Source organism: Ambystoma mexicanum, chromosome 8 (genome assembly GCF_040938575.1).
Source record: "Ambystoma mexicanum isolate Mex_15411 chromosome 8, UKY_AmexF1_1, whole genome shotgun sequence".
NCBI lineage: Eukaryota > Metazoa > Chordata > Amphibia > Caudata > Ambystomatidae > Ambystoma > Ambystoma mexicanum.
The window spans coordinates 1582478508-1582497903 of NC_090929.1; positions in this window are offsets into that span (position 1 = coordinate 1582478508).

The window sequence follows — 19396 nt, forward strand, 5'->3', positions numbered from 1 at the left end:
TACAAATTCTAGTAATATAAAAATACCAGCAAGTCTAACAAATGGGAATATATGTTACCTATCTGTCCCATTGCACATCTTAACCTGCTATAGAATGCAGGGCCATCCGCTGCCTCCATGCTCTGTCAAGGTAATTTGGTGCAACAATTATGACTGGTAGACTATGAAGTCATTTTAGCTAATCCTCTGCCAACAGTCTGTGGCTCTACTTCTAAAAAGGTAAATAAGCCATCAATATCTCAAATGCAGAAGCCTTTCACTAAAAGGCAACACATTGTCCACTACCTATCACTGATTCAAGACACTTGGACAAATATCCATCTCATCTCTGGTTGGTGTGTCTCCAAAATGTAGCGACAGGACACGTAAGCTGTCCCAGTTGGACATTGGCACAGTTTGTTCTGTAATTATTGTAAACTACTCTTCAAGGCCATGCTAGACTTTATGCTCAAAATAACACACATTAGGCCTCATCATGGGTTGGGCGGAGAAGTAAAAATGCGGTGGTAACGATATTACTGTCGCATTACCGCTCCGTCCAATCCCGAGTTTGGGCGAACATCAGAGCATTCACTTCCATCTTTCAGCTGGAGGTGAATGCGACGACTTTCTGCCCATTTGCGACACAATTACTGCAGTGCTATTATTGCTGCAGTAATTGTGCTGAAAAGGTCCAATTGAGTTCCAATGCCCCATTGAGTACTGCAACTTGTGATCCGGCGCTAATAGCGCTGGACCTAGTTGCAGTAACGCTAATTGTGTTCACTGGTATCCCAGCGGATTTACTGCCGGGATACCACCCACTCGCGATGAGGCCCATTGTTACAGCCTGTATCCATTTGCATACGCATATTGGGTATCTGGTCATTGCGTCGAATGCCAACCCGTGAATGCCATACCATAGAAAAAAATGCATCAAAAAAAGCATTGAATGCATTTTTTAAAATGGTAAAGGGTTTAGTTTAATTATAATGGGTTTAAAGGTTCAAAAATTGAGTTTGGGAGGGGAACCCCACCTATTAAAAAACACATTTAAAAAAATGCATTCAATGCTTTTGGTATGGCATTTCACGGTTTGGCATTCGATGCAATGACTAGGAACCGGATATTTCCATGATCGTTTCCCATTAGCACTCCTTGATGTCAAAAAAGCCAAATCCTTTCAAGACGTTGCCTATGCATGTCTGCACGCTCTCTAGGCTATACAGTTCTGTGCATACATAACTAAGCCAGGATTTTGCCAGGCTGCCCGAAAGCCAAAGAAATCCTACAGAGTGTCCTTGTATAATGTGTCATCTGGGTTGCCCAGAGAGGCCCACAAGATCATAATAGAAAGGAAATTGCTGATATCCCAACAGCTTAATTCCTCTGTGCACCAGAGCTGTACTCCTGACATTAGACATTGGCATACATGTCCTCAGGCCCCTTTCCAGACACAATCTTCATGTCACATAACAGGCCCCTCATTACTGCCAGAGTTCATGTTGAGCATGAGAGGGGAAGTTAGTACAGAACTTAAATCTTTGGAATTACTATGGGTGCAGTCAAGTAGAACGTTGCAGGATTTTCCTGATGGTTGCGATATGTAGTCTTTCTGGGTTTGGCCCAGTGTCTTTATAAAGAAAGGTGACTTGAAACTCTGGAAAGTTGAGTTTGACACTTGAACAGGCAGGAGCATCTCAGACTTTTTAGGGAAGTCCTCTGAGGATAGCTTGGTTAGAAAATAAAAACAAATATTAAAAGGTTTAGGTTGAGTTAGGTTGACATTTTTGAAGGGCAGATGATTTGTGGTTGGGCTGGGTGTTTTAACTTGTGGGTGAAGGAGCAGCAAAACCCATGTGCATTTACGAGACATAGGAGAAGGGCAACACACTGAGACCCCCATTCTTGCTTATCAGGCAGACGAGAAGGCCAAAGAACAGAGTTCCCATTGTGCATGTGTGTAGAAATCAAAGGCACTGGGAACACCACTTGCATTTAAAAGAAGGCCAGCACACTGAGAACCCCACTTGCATTGTGTTAGCAGAGAAGAAGGCCAGCACACTGAGAACCCCACTTGCATTGTGTTAGCAGAGAAGAAGGCTAGCACACTGAGAACCCCACTTGCATTGTGTTAGCAGAGAAGAAGGCCAGCACATTGAGAACCCCACTTGCATTGTGTTAGCAGAGAAGAAGGCCAGCACACTGAGAACCCCACTTGCATTGTGTTAGCAGAGAAGAAGGCCAGCACACTGAGAACCCCACTTGCATTGTGTTAGCAGAGAAGAAGGCCAGCACACTGAGAACCCCACTTGCATTGTGTTAGCAGAGAAGAAGGCCAGCACACTGAGAACCCCACTTGCATTGTGTTAGCAGAGAAGAAGGCCAGCACACTGAGAACCCCACTTGCATTGTGTTAGCAGAGAAGAAGGCCAGCACACTGAGAACCCCACTTGCATTTATTGAAGGGAGTGTAAACTTAAATAACATGTCTGAATCTTCTGCAGGACTGAACTGTGATTTGGGTCAGGATAGGTCTCCTCTGTGAACAGTACAGTGAGCTAAAACATGGTTGTAGACCCTCCCAAGTGGGAACCTACCCAGAGAGCAGGTTATTTGGCCATGTCCGTTCTTGGTAGAGGCACTCCCAAACATTTTGAATATATGTTTATGGACTTGGGGTTTCACTCTAAGTTACCTTGGGTAATCCAGACGTGGACCCCTTGCTCACTGTGCATAGAAAGGCAGAGCTTCACCACACTGATGAGGCCCGACTAGTCTGAAACAAATATCTGGAGCTACAGTTGGTACTCTTGTTCAGAGGAGAATTACCCAGCATTTTGGTGCTGGACTGCCCAAGTGGGTGGGACCAGACGCATATGCAAATAGATATTTCTCCTCTGTGCAAGGTACAGTGAGCCAAAACTTGGTTATATACTATTTCTAGTGGGAACCTACCCAGAGGACAGGATATTTGGCCATGTTTGTTCTTGGTAGAGGGTCTTCCAGCCCTTTTGCATATATGGGACAGGATAAGGGTGTGGGAGGAATGTAGCATTTTTCACCTGCTACAGCAAATAATATGTGGATCTCTCCACCATCAATTGTGATCAATCATTAGATGTAGATCTGTTCCTCTGAAAAAAAACAGGGGTATCTGTCTCAAGTAAATCGGGTACATCTGGAAGAAATGTAATTGTGCAAGCAGTGATTTTGGAAATGCATCACCTACCGGAGGATGACGTTCAAGTAGAGGAGGTGGTGGACGAGGAGAAAGGGAGAGATGAAATTGCCCTCAAGTGAGACACAAGATGGAGAAGAAATGATACCAGTGCAGCAGCAAAGAGAGTAATCCAAATCGGGGTTGAAAGGCCAAAATCCAAAAGTTTGAGGGAGAAAAGACAGAAGATAATTTGTATGCAATTAATAACAGAACGCATACTATGTCCATCTCCGGATTCAAGATGAACACTCAGTCATTTTCACTTTGATAATAACACAGAAAATGAGGGGTCAAGAGACAGCAGAAGGTGAAGACATCCACAAACCCATTGTGAAATACAAGCACTGTACACGAAGAACAAGCTGAAAACACGTCCTGTGTGCCGGCGCGCAGCGTTTTCTAAAACGGTCAGAAAAACACATGATAACGGCAATGGAACTTTGCACTAATATCCACAACACTGGCTCCTCAGTCAAGAGCACCCAGACATCACCCACTGCAGAGTACACCAAGCAGACAACAAGGAGGAGGAGAGGTAAGTGCCCAGCTTGGCTCTCCCAAACAATCTCTGGAGTGCAGTAATTTTATGGTAGACAAGCAACAAACTCATCTTCCACATGCATTATATGTAAGAAATGAGTCTTGCAAAGGAAGCTGAATATGTATGTCAGCCTTCTTACCTGTAGGCCTACCGCCGTTGGCATCATTTATTCCCTGCCAGATATTATGATGCCAGACAATGTTGGTCTGCACTGTCCTTATATCAACACTGAAAGATCTCTCTTTTATTTTCTTTGGTGATGCACTTTGTGTGAATACATTTGCCACTTTGCGTACTGATATTTTTAAAGGTATGTTTATTTTTATGGACAGTGCTTTTCTGGAGCACTGGATTGGCAAATACATGTTAACAAATCTAAAATTCAGTGCTAAATTATGGTAAGAAAAATAAACCCACATTTAAATGGTTAATAGCAAAGGGGGAATTGGAAGTTGTTCAAACATTTAAATACTTAGGTATCGATATCGACTCTAGGAGAACGAAACAAAACAATTGCGATCGGGTGATCAAAAAACCCAGACGGAATACTTCTGAAACTTTAGTATTTGATAATAAGTTTGGTAGATGTTCAGCTATTCCCATGATCAAATACTATAATCAAAAAGTGGTCCCATGACTATTGTATGGAGGGGAGTCAGGTTTGTTACATAACATCTGGGATAGGGCAGAATCTCTGGTATGGGAAGGGTTACTTCCTCTTCCTAAGGGGACACCTATATCAGTTATCAGACATAAGGTAGACCTTGAATCATTGCAAGCATGGGCAGAATTGAAGCGGTTACAACTATTGAGATCCCTGCTGCTCCCACCTTCGAATTGCATACTAGCAGAGCTCCAAACAAAGTTACTCTGCAGGTCCTCGAGAGTCTTCATAGAATGGCCATGGAACTCATTTAGTGGTTGCAAATACAACCCGTGGTGTCGCCCTTGTGGCCCCTGTGGTCTCCCTTGCTACCCCTAAAAAATAATTTTCAAACTTTTTTTTTTTCAACTGAGGCTCCTGGGTTGTGGCCAGCAGCATGTGGCTCTTTGTTTCTGGAGTGGTTGGTTTTCTGATAGCTATAGCCGGTAAGATAGCTCAGAGGGTTGAGTGCTGACTGCTGAAATGTGTGTGTGATCTGCAGGTTGAAGGTGCGACTCCCAGCAAGTTCAACTCAGCCTTTCATCCTGCTGAGGTTAATAAATGAGTACCAACACAGGTTGGGTGATATTGTATGCATATTTGTTCTACATAAAGCACTTAAGCGTAAGTGCTATATAATAACACATCATTATCATTTGGCCTTGGATGCACACACAGTGATTTGGTAATATGGGCCTATACACATTGATATTAATGATACATATGGTGATCCATTCTTGTATGTAATGTATGCCACTTTACAGTGATATCGTAACCATGTTTTTCGTAGTGTACTTACTGCTATGTGATGTCACTTCCTGTTTTGTTGAGGGGTGTAAGGTCATGTCCCATCGCTTCCTATGTTGTCACTTAGGGGTGGGATCACATTGCATCACTTCCTGTAATGCCATCAGAGGTCAATGGTCCTGTGATGTCACTTCCACCACCCCTGCCATTTTGATGAAATGACGCCCCTGAGAATGGTTGCAAACAAGAATAAAATTACTGAGTGATTACGATTTGAACCTTGACAAATTGGTAGTGGTATATGTTGACAAAAAGAACATTATTTTTGAGCTGGACTAGATCAGAAATATAGAGTCAGCACTGGGGTATCAATTATTTCCCAACTTAAAATATGAAATAAGAGCATTCAATGATACGCCTTTTTATTTGAAAAAACATCCTTCAAGGAAGCACCGCTGCAAAATGTTCTGATTCAAATTGAATATAATCTCTACCGGAGAAGCTATAGGTGCAAGACAAGGCATTGAGCGATCCATGAAGGCATGTAGATACTGTTCCCAGCACATTGAAATGAGCCGCCATCTTCTGCTGGTCTGGTTTTAACTCTTTCCAGTGCTATGTGCAGGATGCAGATAATCTGCACTGAATAGTCATGAATTATGATTGAATGTGTCAATCTTAAGATTTCTGCAAACTGCACTGTGTGAAAAGAAATGAAAATTCCCATTTTTATCGTTTTATACTTTTTAGCATGAAATGAAATGAAATAATTATGATACGCTTTGAAATATTTTGAGGAATTTTACATTTTAATAATATTTGTGTAAATTGAAATTGTGAATTGTGATATAATGGAATGTTTAATTCATATTTGCATTATGCTTTTGCAAAGGTTTACAATTAAGCAAAAGCAAATAAATAAATAAACTATTTTCTGGAATAAAGTATTAGTATAAGTATGCTTGTACTATGTCTTGGTTATTGATTTTCATCTAATCTAGGAAGTGGGGAAAGGCGTGGCTGCTTGGAACATCGTCATGTGATTGAGCAGGACAACAAAGTGATGACCAAATATGTTTAATTTTGTTGCGTTTAATAATGTATAACTTGTGACGTTCCAGTCACTGCGATGGTATGTGGGCTATGGAAACGGACTATATTGACTATGCTGGCTCCCCGCGATACAAGCTGTGAATTCAGGGCAATACATGGGGGAATTTGTGTCTAGACTTGACCTGCCAACCACCCCCGTGGCGCTTCACGGCCACACATCCAAGCAAGCATCCAGTCCTGCAGACAGCTCGGAGTCCATTGGGACGACTTTATGCGCACTGAGGGTGAGTGTTGCGGTATTAAAAATTAAAATAAATGCATAAATAAATAAATAAATACATACATACTTAAATAAGTATGCTTGGTGAGAGGAAAGGGGGATAGGGCAAACTTCAGTGCTCTTCAGTTGCAGGCGATGCGCACATTTGCAACACCAATGCACCCCACTACACCGGAATCTTGCGGAGTCATAGAACTTCACAAGTCATGTTGGAATGACATCTTTGCTGTCAGAGTCCATGCCACACAGGAAACCTATGATTTCCCCCTCAATGAACAAAACCCCTGCTGCTGAGGCATTTGACTATGTCATAAACTTTTCCAAAAAGACAAAACATATCCTCCCTTTATTCAATGAAAAGTGTAATGTTGGCACAGATGTATTGTCCACCCCTTTCGTAGAAAAGCTCGCATTCCGATGGCTTCTTTGCCTCATTGATCACACCTGCAAAATTCCAATTCAATACTATTTCATGTGAGTTTCAGTTCCACACCTCACCACCAGGTTATATAAGCAGTGGGTATCTCATTGGACCACTTTGAGTGTCCACCTAACAAAAGACATGTGGACTAGTGCTCATATTTCTTGGCTATCTCCGGACTCTGGGTCACCTCTTCCTCGTGTCAGCAGATCCTAGTGTCAGTCACCAGCTGGCCACCAAGTGTCAGTCACCAACTGGCCACCAAGTGTCAGTCACCAACTGGCCACTTTGTCTATGGAAGGGTTTATCAGACGTTTCCAGAGGCGTGTTTATCTCCAGAAGATGTTAAAGAAGGTGGGGGCACATTGGTTCACTCACTTGTGTTTAACAAGGGGTGTTTGAGGCAGCTGATAAAGTATCTAATGCCCTGAGGATAGGTGAAATCTTGCACATGCCCGGCTTTGCACATGTCCTCCATTTTGTGACAAACCGCTTCATAAACCGGAACGTGACTTTATAAAATGGTAAATGTGACTCAGAAGATCAGTGCCCACAATAGCCACTCCTGCATTGCACAGAATATGTTAGGAATGCTACAATCGTGCCACACACTCACCGGAAGCCAGCTAAAACCTGCCATGTTGAATCCATTTTAATCAACCCTTCATGTAATCTAGTGCCTGCAAGAACAGTTCAGTGCAGTGTCCGACTGTTGCATTAGTCAGAGTTAACACCTGCACTATGGCAACTTTGGAACAATGTACCCATGTTTATTGTCTGTAGTAGCCATTCGAAGAGATCACGCAGGGAGTTAGTGTGCACACTGCAACACACAGGGGGTGCTGCCATTCGCCTTTCTGTTGGAATGAGACCTGTGCAATACAATACATGAATACGAACTATCTGGCAATGGAGAAACAGGGCAACTGGCTTTGAATTTGCTTCCATTTTTCAGACAGGAACCATGAATTGATGGGATGAAGGGAAGTGAGGAATGTCTCCAGGAAGCTTTTCTTGACCCATTGTTTAAAATCAAGGTGGCAACTTTTAAACAAGTGCAGTATGTTGTCATATACAAGAGGATGTGCTAGCCATGTTTAAGGATAAAGAAATAGATGTTTTAAAGGCAAAGGCCGGCACAGGAACAGAGAGACAACGTTCAGAGATCAACAACACAGTGTGGGACTCAACAACTGCAAAGACAGTTCACACATATTATCTACAACTCCTGAAACTATTTGAGGTGGTACCAAGGAGAGCTTTCAGAGTTTTCAGAGAGTTCTCAGAGAGTGCAAACATGTAAGGGACTGTGGGACAGACTCCTCCACCAGTATGGCTTACTATAAGCATCCAGATTTCAGCAGAGCCACTGCACATCAGATAGTTGATGCCTATGTTTTGATACATGACGATTGGTTAGTGATGACGGTCTGCTGCAATTCTCATTTGGCAGGTCAGTTTGGCCATTTGTACTTCAATTAGCTTTACAGGGATGTGGAAGCCCTTCGTCCCAGGACAAACATCATTCAAATGTGGTGCAACCCACTCAGCAAGGACTACTACCACATGTTAGCTCAATGCACCATTCGTAGAGGAGACATTTCCATTTGCATATCAATCTGGTCCCACCTATAAAGGCAGTGCAGCACTAAAATGCTAGGCAGTTCTCCTCTGAACAGGGGTTACATCAGGTGCCCCAGACAGACCCTCCCGAGTGGACGAAACTCCATAAAACAGGTTATTTGAACCATGCTTGTTCTCAGTATTTATTTTATTGTGTATTATTATTATTTATAATGTGCAGCACGCCTATCGACCCCAGTGCACACAAAAATGACAAACAACAATACATCATAAGAGAGACAAATAGTCAAGGTTAAGAAAATCAGCAAGGAGAATGACTGACATTTATTCATTATTCGCAGACATTTTAAACAAGAATGTTTTTGATGGCTTTCTTAAAATACAAAAGACAAGGAATTCCACGAATGGCAAGAGGAAGAGGATTACAGCAGCTACGTGCACATATACGTCAAAATGTGTCCTTCCAAAGCGTTTCCGTATAAAACAGGGAAGGTAAAGCTTATTAATGCAGTTATATGGTAGAGATCTGGTAACAGAGGTGTCCTTCTCCACTGGTGTCTTCCCCGCTGATCTTAAGCACTCCCTTGTGCACCCTCTTCTCAAAAAACCTTCATCTATTCCGGCAAACCATCGCCGATCTCTATCACTTCTTTCCTGGGCAAACTCCTGGAGACGTTGGCTATTCCTCAGCTTACCCGCTACACTGAATCTGTTGGTTGCTTCCATGACCACCAGTCTGGCTTGACAGCATCCAGAGGCACGGAAACTGCTTTTCTGAACACCCGTGAAGATCTGCTCTCAAATCTTGATTCTAACTCTCCCTCTGTCTTCATTCTACTCGACCTCACCTCTGCCTTCGATACAGTAAACCAGAACACTCTGATCGCACATCTCTGTGATACCCTGGGCATCACTGATCAGTCCCTGTTGTGGCTAACCTCCTTTCTCTCTGACCGCCCATCCCAGGTGGAATTGGGGTCTTTTCTCTCCCCTATCACTCTCTCTATGTGCAGTGTCCCCCAGGGATCTAACCTACCCCCCTGTTTTTTCAATGGCTACTTGGCCCTCCTGGCCCATAGGATTGCCACTTTCACCTCCAAATTTCAGTCTTAAACAGATGACTTGCAGCTCTCCTTCAGGCTACCCTCTGCCTCTTTCTCTTCATCTTCCTCTTCATCACTCATACCTGACTGCCTGTCCGCTGTTCAGTCATGGTGTGCTGCAAACAACCTCTGACCCAATGCCACCAAGACAGAGATTGTCCTCATCGAGACACCTGCCCTATATTCTCCATATGTTAGTCACACTTGGCTCTGTCAGGTCACACAGGTGCTTGCATATAAAAGTTATTTGCATACATGCATCTGCAAGCTTTACTCAGGATCACTTGCTTCTTGTGGTTTCTGTATTTCTGCGTTAAGCTAATGACAAAATAATAAAGCAATGGCAATATGTATATGTATCTGTCCTCTAACTATAGAACCTTACGCTTGTGTTCTTCATGTATTCGAGTGTGTGTTTGTGTCCCAATTTGCGGATGGCATGTCTGCTTCCTGTCTAATGCTGTTTAGTTGTGGTGTCTGTAACGACGTCAGTGGCTTTGGCTTCTCAGCGCTTTAGTCAATGCTGTCAATTGAGGTCTACTTAGTTGCAGCCTGGGGCTCCTCATCCACTCTGGGGAAGATTTGTACCACTCCTGGTTTGCAGGGCTGACTGAGCGGATAACTCTCAACATACTTGTTGATAATTGGAGCACTGGGAATTGGTCCGAAATAGTATGGGCATTCTCTGTATCTCATGGCCATCTCCCGTGCCATGTACCTTTTAGGAAGAAAATGAGGGGGTACATTTCCCCATCCCTCTTCACACCTAGAGGATGAGAAGTATGCAAGGAGAACTTCCCATCTAGTGCCACCAATAATGGGTGAGGAGGAGAAAGGAGAAAGGGTGGAGACCAGATGGGTGCTTCATAGATCAGAAGAGGTGACAGTGAAGATGATGTCCTTGAAAGTCTGTCTGAACATGGCATTGACATAAGTGCCAGCGATGAGAAGGCCTGGGTTGGAGTTCAGGAGAGCTTATTTTATCCAGACTTCAAGAGTGAGGAAGGAAAGGGGATAGAATAGCAATTGGAATAGATAGCAGAAATGGAGAGCACCATGGGAATAGAGGGGGAGAGAGAAATAGCCAAGGAAGCTGCACAGTGCACAGTAAGTCACCAAGTGGCCTAGCAGTCAGGCAGGCACAGTGGGGGAGACGTGCAAGGGTAGACAGTCGGTGCACAGAATGAAAAACCCTCCTAGATTCGAATTTCCCCAGAAGGCACACATGCAGCACAAAAAAGAGGATTCAACAATTTAAAAAGCACATCTAGATTTGATTTTGCCCAAGAGCATTAAAAAAGCACAACATGGAGGATGCAACTATTTAAAAAGCTCACCTAGATTTGATTTTGCCAAAGAGTGTTATAAAAGCACAAAAGGGAAGATGCAACTATTTAAAAAGCACAGCTAGATTTGATTTTGCCAAAGAGCACTACAAAAGCACAAAATGAAGAGTAAAGACAGCAAAGGTGCTCTTAAGGTAAAAATCAGGGTTTGGCACTAGTAGGTAGCAGAAGGAAGGCTACAAGTGAGATGTACAGTAAATACACATGTCAGGCGGGGGAGGAAACAGTTTACAGACAGACTGTGAGACAAGGCAGGCAGGAGTCAGCAGGCAACCAGATATAGGAGTTGTGGCCAGGGACAGGTGATTCGGTGTGCGTACCGGTCCAGAGTAGTGGCACATTGTTCATAGTCCTGAAATGCAGGGATGCAGTCAGCTTGTTATGTGTGCAGCGTGGGCTGGGGGAAGGTTGCAGGGGTGGTATCATGAGGGGGGCGCCCCCCCAGCACCAGACAGGGGCCTTAGTTTACGGCCTTTGTGCTGGGGGCTGGCTTACACCTGCCGGCTCCCAATAGGCCCGGGAAAAAACACTGGCAATGAATTCAGAGCATGCTACCAGGTCGTAAAGGCAACACTCTCATGAGGCGTGGTGCAGCCATCTTGAAGCTGGAAAGCTCAATGTGAAACACTGGATGAGGTTGGAGCGCACCATGTGCTTTTCAATTTTCAGATGCTGAAATACCAAGGCTCGCCAGGGTGAAGGGGCAAACAACCGGCAAATATTGGGGCACGATATAGCCCAAGTGGCTTACCTGCGGATAGCCCTCAGCAGTCAGCAGGCCAGCAGGAATCAAATGTTGCAGCAGATTGAGGGAACAGGGCAGCCAGCGACCATCCATCAGAGAGAGCAGAGAGGAAATGACTCAGGGATTTCTGGGCCAGGCAACTGGTTGGAGAGCTTTGCTTGACAGACACAACGAGGGCTTTACTCCGGTTAGCAGCTACTGCAATAGTCATGGAGTAACACACTATTTACCTTCAATTTTGAGTGCCCTTTGAGCATTGCGTAATGCCTTTAAGGGAGGAAGTCCTCATGCTTGTGTGTTTGTGGCAGCATTGTTCATGTTTAGTGTGTTTTTTATCAGTCAGTTCTTGGGGGCTTATGGATTAAGTCTGGTGCAACAGTGTTTCAGGAAGGCATGCATGTTTACCAGGTCCTTCATGGTTTGGTTAATGGTTCACAATAAGGCGTCAATGTTGGGATTGGTTGAGCTGGCTAGCATTGCTAAAACTGTTCTTGTTCTTTCAAGGGGAAGTAATAAAATGAGTAGAGGGAAGACATAACAGGCTTCCCCTGTCCCCTATTATTCAGGAGGGTATGTATAAAGAGGAAAGGGATGGCAGTGTGGTCTTCCCATTTTAGTGGGATCGAGGCAAGGCATTTTATCAGGGGTGAGTCAAAGAAGATGAGGGTGAGCATGTTTACCAATATGTGGGGGGTGGTTCCTGGATTCTGTCAGATGATAGAGAGCATCAATGGTGCTTTTGTTGGCTTGGATTCCTAGTAATCTGAGATCACCAAGACATATGTTTGTTTATTGTGCAATTGATGCCAATTTTATAGCAATATCATGAAGAAATGGTGCACACTTTTGTGGTGGGTGACAGGGGGCAGTCTGCTTTGAGACTTTGAGGAGCAGCAAATGAGGATCTCCAGGGAGTTTATAGGCACCCAGTTTAGTATGGCACATGCCCAGTTGGATTTTTATAGGTAGATGCAGCAGCAGTGCAATCAACCTTCTTTCACACACACAACAAAGGCACAGCACACGAGCTGCTAGAGAGGAAGTATCCTTCCCACAAAGAACATGTACAGTGCAGCCACAAGCAAAACTTGTTTTTGTCAATCATGTTTTCATCATATATCAAAATGGTACAGCAAGGACCAACCACCCGCAGTGTGTTCAGATGGACTTGTGTGGATGGACCTCAAATCACCTTAACCCAAAGCAGGCCCACCTCTTAAGAAACGAGTGCACATTTTTCATAAAGCAAGTTTATTGAACAAATGGCCAGGAGGAGTTAGATGACACTGTGGAGTCAAACTAAGATGAGTCTCCTCGGACCACACAAGTGTACACATTTTATACATTTTGCAACAGTGAAAACACTCCCACATATTTTATTGTAAATCGTCCCCCATACATGATTGGTCAAATCAATACAAATAAATCCAATCCTCTTCAGCTCCCATATTGTCATTGCACACATTTATTTAACTATCATCCCCGTTCAACACATCTTTCAATCAGCTCATATTTACAGAACACCCCTTTTTGGGATCTTTCTGTGGTAGGACATGACATAGTCCCATAGTTACACATTCACACAGCAAACATAACTCATTACAAGTACCAACTTGTCAAGGACTTCTAACACTGAACGTGATGCACGTGGTTTTTGCAGGGACACTTCAACAATACAAGGAGGGAGAGACACAAACATGTTCCCTTGGAACTGGTGATAAATATCTCATCCAAACAGATGTGCTGGCGTCCTTATTTCACACTAATCTATATGATTACCAATTCAGCATGCATGGCCTCTGGGCACAACCTGAGAACCTGATTGAATCCATTAACCATTTTTTCCTTCTGCCCTTAAGCATCCCTTCCACCAGGTTTATTACTCAGTTCCAAACTGACTCTAGCAGATGGCCAGACTTTCTTGGACAATAAATAACATGCTCACATGTACTTAAAAAGATTACATCTCCTCCTAAATCATAAAAACCCTAACCTGGCTGAAGCTGACCATCTGATGTTATTGCAGCTGCCTGCTGCCTTTCCTCAAACTTCAACCTTGCTCAACCAGCTTTCCTGTCCACACAGAGTTTATCTCGCCACCCCAGGCTTCTGGGCCTGCACAACCCTTAGCTATGAGATGACTTGTGCCATACAAATGTGTGTATTCACCATGTACTCTGTGTACCACAACTGTCCCAAACATATTTCCCTAAAAACCCCAATGTATGTGTATCTGTGCTGTATGTTCAAGACAAGCGCGTCATCACACAGTGGTTTCTCCATTGCAAATCTCCTTTCTCACGTGAGCATATGAAGCTCCTCCCTGCCCAAAGTTTAGGCACTAAGTGGCACACCAAACATCTATGTTGTGGTGATATTGCAACAGCAGATTTGACATTATCTTGCTGCGCGTGTGCATATCTAAAATGTAACAACCTAAACACAAAGTAACACTAAAAGTACTTATCCCATTTGGATTAACTACACTAGATACATGATAAATCGCAACATCATGCCAACATTACCATCACCCCAGTCACCAATATGGCAAACCCCTCATTCCCTTTGGGACCTTTATCAACCACCCCAGAAGACTCCTCTAGTTTGGCAGGGCTACCCTTCACCTGTGCATTCCCGCAGGGTTACATCCTCTCCCCAGTGATCTTCAATCTATACATGGAGCCACTGGGAGCCCTCCTAGCCAGACATAACATCCACATCCACCAATAGGCCGGTGACACACAGCTATACCTCAAGATCGACTCCATCAAGGACATGCACAGGCTCAAAATCTGCCTCTTGCTGATCCAGTCTCGATGTCCAGTGCATAAGTGAAGCTCAAACCTTCCAAGACTGACTTCCTACTCCTCGCCAACAACACTGAATGCCCAGACATACTGGGTATCAACCATGAACCCTGATGGCTTCACACCCAAGCTCACCTCCTGTGCCAAGTCCCTATCTTCCACATCGACAAAAACCTCTCCTTCAAGACACACATAACTAAGAAAACTCAGACACTTTTGTGTCAGCTCTGCCACCGTTGAAGCACATGTCCTATCTCACATGGACGGGGGCAATGCCCTACTTAAAAAGCCTTTCTACCTCCCATGTGACCCAGTGAAGTGTCCTACACATCACTGCATGCCTCATCAAATGTATACACAGAAATGACCACATTACCCGCCCATCATTGACCTTCACTGGCTCCCACTGCACTCACAAATCACCTTCAAGTCTTGCTGCATCATTTATAAGGCAGTTGCCCTCAAGTCCGCAGCTACCTCACGGAGAAACTCCGGAGGACAGTGCACCACCAGAAGCCAGGAGGCGTGCAGACTTGGAATCTGCCACTGCAAAGAGGAAAGAGACAGAAAACAAGCCTTATGTGCCTATGCTCCAAGACTATGGTGCCTTCTCCCCATCAGCATCAGACTAGTCCCCAGGCTCCTACAATACAGAAAAGAACTCAAGAGCCACCTCCTCAAGGAGTCTCTCTTCCTCAAAACCTAGGCCAACACATTCACCCCTGTGCCACCTGACTCGCTAGACGCCATCCCCCACTCCTCCCACCAGCAGCCTGTACAGCTGTAACCCTCCTCTCTGCCCCTCTGTATCCTATCTGCCACTGTGTATCTGTTTGTTTCCTACCCCTGAAAAGTGCTCTGTTATGCATCTGTTCTATTGCATACCTTTGTAAAGCGCTATGTTGCTTCTCAAAGCTAGGTCTGTGCTCAATAAATACAGCAATAATAATACTTATACTAATACTAATAATAATAATAATAATAATAATAATAATAATAATAATAATAATAATAAAGGGCAGTAATAATTCGAGCTTTCCTCACTCTGTGAAAAGGAACATACAGTATGGCCAGCAACAGTTCAGGCTTTGCTCACACAGAGAAACATTACAGCAAAGACATAAAGAGTGTATCTTCCGACACAAAGTCAATAGGCAATCACGGGGAGCAATACTGCAGTCAACCCCCAGAGGCACAGAACAGTTGAAGCCTGGACAACTTCAGCCATGAGTACCTTCTCGCAGAGGCATAGCCTGGGCAGAGACATATGTTGACATGTTTTCTCATACAGGCAACAGATACAATACTGAGAGTGTGCTGCATGATTTACAAACAAAGAACAGCTAGACTAGGGGCAACAACAGTGCAAGCTTTCTGTAACAAAGAACTGCTGGTACAGTAAAGGCAGAATAGTACAACATTCACTCACTGCAAGCTTTCCTGGCATGGAAACCAGGTATAGCATAGGCAGGTTGCACATTTTAGGAGTCTTTTCTCTCATCACTCAGCACGATCCGAATGTCTCAAGGCCTAGTAGGAACCTTTTTGTTTTGTTTTCCTTGCCCTTTTCCCTCCATCACCTGCTCCCTAGCCTTCTCTCACTACAGCACTTGCACAATCCGAATGTCTCAAGGCCCAGTGTGAACGTTTTGTTTTGTTTTTATTTATTCATTCCTGCCCCCCCTCCCCTCTTGCCTTGATGCACCTCGAAACACTTGTTTGCTATATATGCACGTTATAAATAACCAATAAATAAATTAAATAAATTAAATACCCATGGGAAGTGCTTGCTACCTTGTAGGAAAAAGTACAGCATGATCAGTGCATGGCAGGTACAGACTGGAGTACAGTTGCCTCCACCGTGTGTTTCACATCTCAAGACTGATAAAGTGGTTGCAAGCCATTCTGGTTAGAGTGCCTGCTTTGGACCACTTGCTACAGACCCCAGTTATCACGTTGGTTACGGACAATTGCTGTTGTCACTGTACAGAAGGTTTGTGAATTTACAGAGTTCTGTCTGCAATTCTTCTTTGAAATTCTAATAAAAAGAATATCCTTCATACATCTGTAATAGCAAGGAATGCATCATGCAAAAGTGTTTTGGACAAGTGTGTGACAATGAGGCAGACAAGAGACCCCAGGCCTCATTCCGAGATTGGAGGTAGCCATGGCGCTATTTGCGCCATGGCTGCCTCCAATACCGGGTCCGGCACCGGTCTTGTTCAATGGGGACTTACCGGTGCATTCCGACCTTGGAGGGACCGGTAAATCCCCATTGAAGAAACCATTCCCCATTCCCATTGAGCCCCTATAGGGCTCAATGGGAATGGGGAAGTAGCTAATAACGGTACCGCAATTTGCGGTACCGTTATCAGTGCCCTGGTCCCTTAGCAGGACCCTTAAAGGACGTGTGGTCAGACCACACGTTCTTTGAGGCTCCCGCTAAGGGACCTCAGAATTGGGCAGTAAGGGATTACCGGCACCGGTCTCCTTACTGGTGCCCAGTATCCCTTAACCTCAACTTGTAATGACCCCCCCCCATCTTGCCTTCATTTATGTTCCAGGGAAAACCTAGATCCACTCCAAAAAATATGAGAAAACATGGTGCAGCATTCTACACAATTGTAGAAAATGTAAGCCCTGAAAAAACTGTTTACATTTCATATTGTTCCACTCAGTCTAGTATGCCTAGTGGCTGCTCCAGCCATATGTGCAGACACACATCTGTGCGTTTGTGGGGAATGCATAAATAATCATGCAAATGACCCCCCCCCCACATTCACATCTCCCTCAAGCAAACATCGAGATGCAACCAGGCACACCAGGTCTTTGCCTTGATCTAGATGAGCCTGCATGCTTGATATCACGTGCCTGTGATGGAAACATTGAGGGATTGCAGGCTGTTGTGGCATTGTAGTTGCATTGCATACTCCAGCCTTGAGGAAGGAATGCTCTGTGTATGCCTTTCGTATGCCATTGAAGGTGTTTGGCGTGCAATCAGTCATGTCATGTCAGCTTGGCTTGGGATGATACAGCTGCACATATAGCCTGATTCATGTGCAGACCCACATTATAGATTGCAGTCTGCTTCCTGAAGTGTTCCTGCTCCATGAGAATGACAATGAGTTATTTGGGAGGGGGGGGGTGGGAGGTGGGGGTTCGGATTACCTTTGTCCTTCTTGGTATTACATACTGCTTGCCCGTGACATTGAACATGCAGCACAGTAGCTTAGGTCTAAAGTAGTTGTGGTGAAGGACACATGCTGTATGCACTGGTTTAGTGAATCCCTGTTTCGTTAGCATTTGTCACTTGTTATCAGCAATTCCCTGTGAATCTATTGCACAGCTTATGTCTGAAACTATATACAGAACGGACATTAACTATGTGTTGTTTATTGATAGAGTTTGGGCAGTTGATCGTGATTTCCCAGACTACATTTTCGCCTTTCGGGTGCTCTTCTGGTAGGTCTGTCGATAATATCGAGCTTGCACAATATTTTGGTTGTATCATGCATTAGACATTGTGGTCGAATTATATCTGCATGTGCAGTATTCCGGAAATGTCCTTAAACTACATGTTGGAGCATGTTACAGTAGTTGCTTTCATTGACATTTTCAAGATAGACCAACATGCAATGCACCCACCGCCACTATAGAAGATCCTCTTTCTCGGCAAGCGACCTCTGTGGACTTTATTTCTTTATCCCCATCACCCATAGACCTAACAAAAAAAAATAACAGCACCTTTCCACTCCCTCCCAGGCGTGGTACCAAGGGCCAACCATACTGCAGATGCACAAGTTTTGGCTGAACACAAATTGCTATTTAATGATGTGATGTGTCTGACAAAAAGACTTCTGCTCTGCAGAGTACTGAGATGAATAGTGGCTAAACTGCCCCACTACTATCAAACCAACATTGATCCCAGTGAAACAGACACAGCCCGAGAGGCAGACATCTTTTCTCGTTTTGTGGCAGCACATGCTGAGGACAGGATAAACATTCCAGAGGGGTGTGAGCTGCTATCAGTAGCAACTCAAGTAGCAATAGTACAAAGACTAAATGTCCAATCAAGTTTCTAAAAACTATAGACTTTTAATTAAACAATAAAAATGCAATTAAGTAACTAAAACAAATGCAAAAACCACCCCTGTAAAAAATGCAGACTTGTAAATTGCTGCAGAATAGCACTCTGGATAGATGAGATGGGGTGTTCAGGTACTGAATTTGAACAATGTCAACGTTCAAGAAGGTGTCTTATAAGAAAAAAGCAAAACAAAAAGGTGATGGCTGGAAGGTTTTGAATTAATCATAACCACGGGCATTTTTCTGGCCAACCCACCAGACTATCGTTTTTCAGCCTGCCAAGCCATTACAGAAGGGGAAAAAACATTTGCAAATTAGGCTTGGTCCTACGCCCTTGGCATGTGAAAAAGGAGGTGAAAAAGGAGGGTTGCTCAGAGCAATGCCAGTGGTTAAGATTCATTCTAAACCTTCCAGCCATCACCTCTTTGTTTTTGCTTTATAAGAAAAAAGCACAGAAGGGGGGCTTAAAAGTCACCATGGTCCCAAAAGGGGACCAGAAGGACAGGGCCTATTCACAGTACCTTATTTCTTTGTCTTGAGTGCTAAACAGCATAAAACCGGTTTTCACTATGCTTTCCAGGAGTTGAGACCAGGCAACTTGGAGTGAGCAGAACTGATCCAGCTGTGTTGAGTCAACAATAACACGGGGATCTGTATGGATTGAGTTTGTGCTCAGGACAGAGTGAGTTGATGAGCCCCAACAGCTAGCGGTCAAGTGTGGTCAAGATGATACTTCCACTGGGTCAAGTCTGTGAGGGACATAATGGCTTCCACCGGTTTCATTCAATGGTCGAGCAAGGTTGAGATGAGGTTCTGTTGGGTCTATGCAATGGTCGGG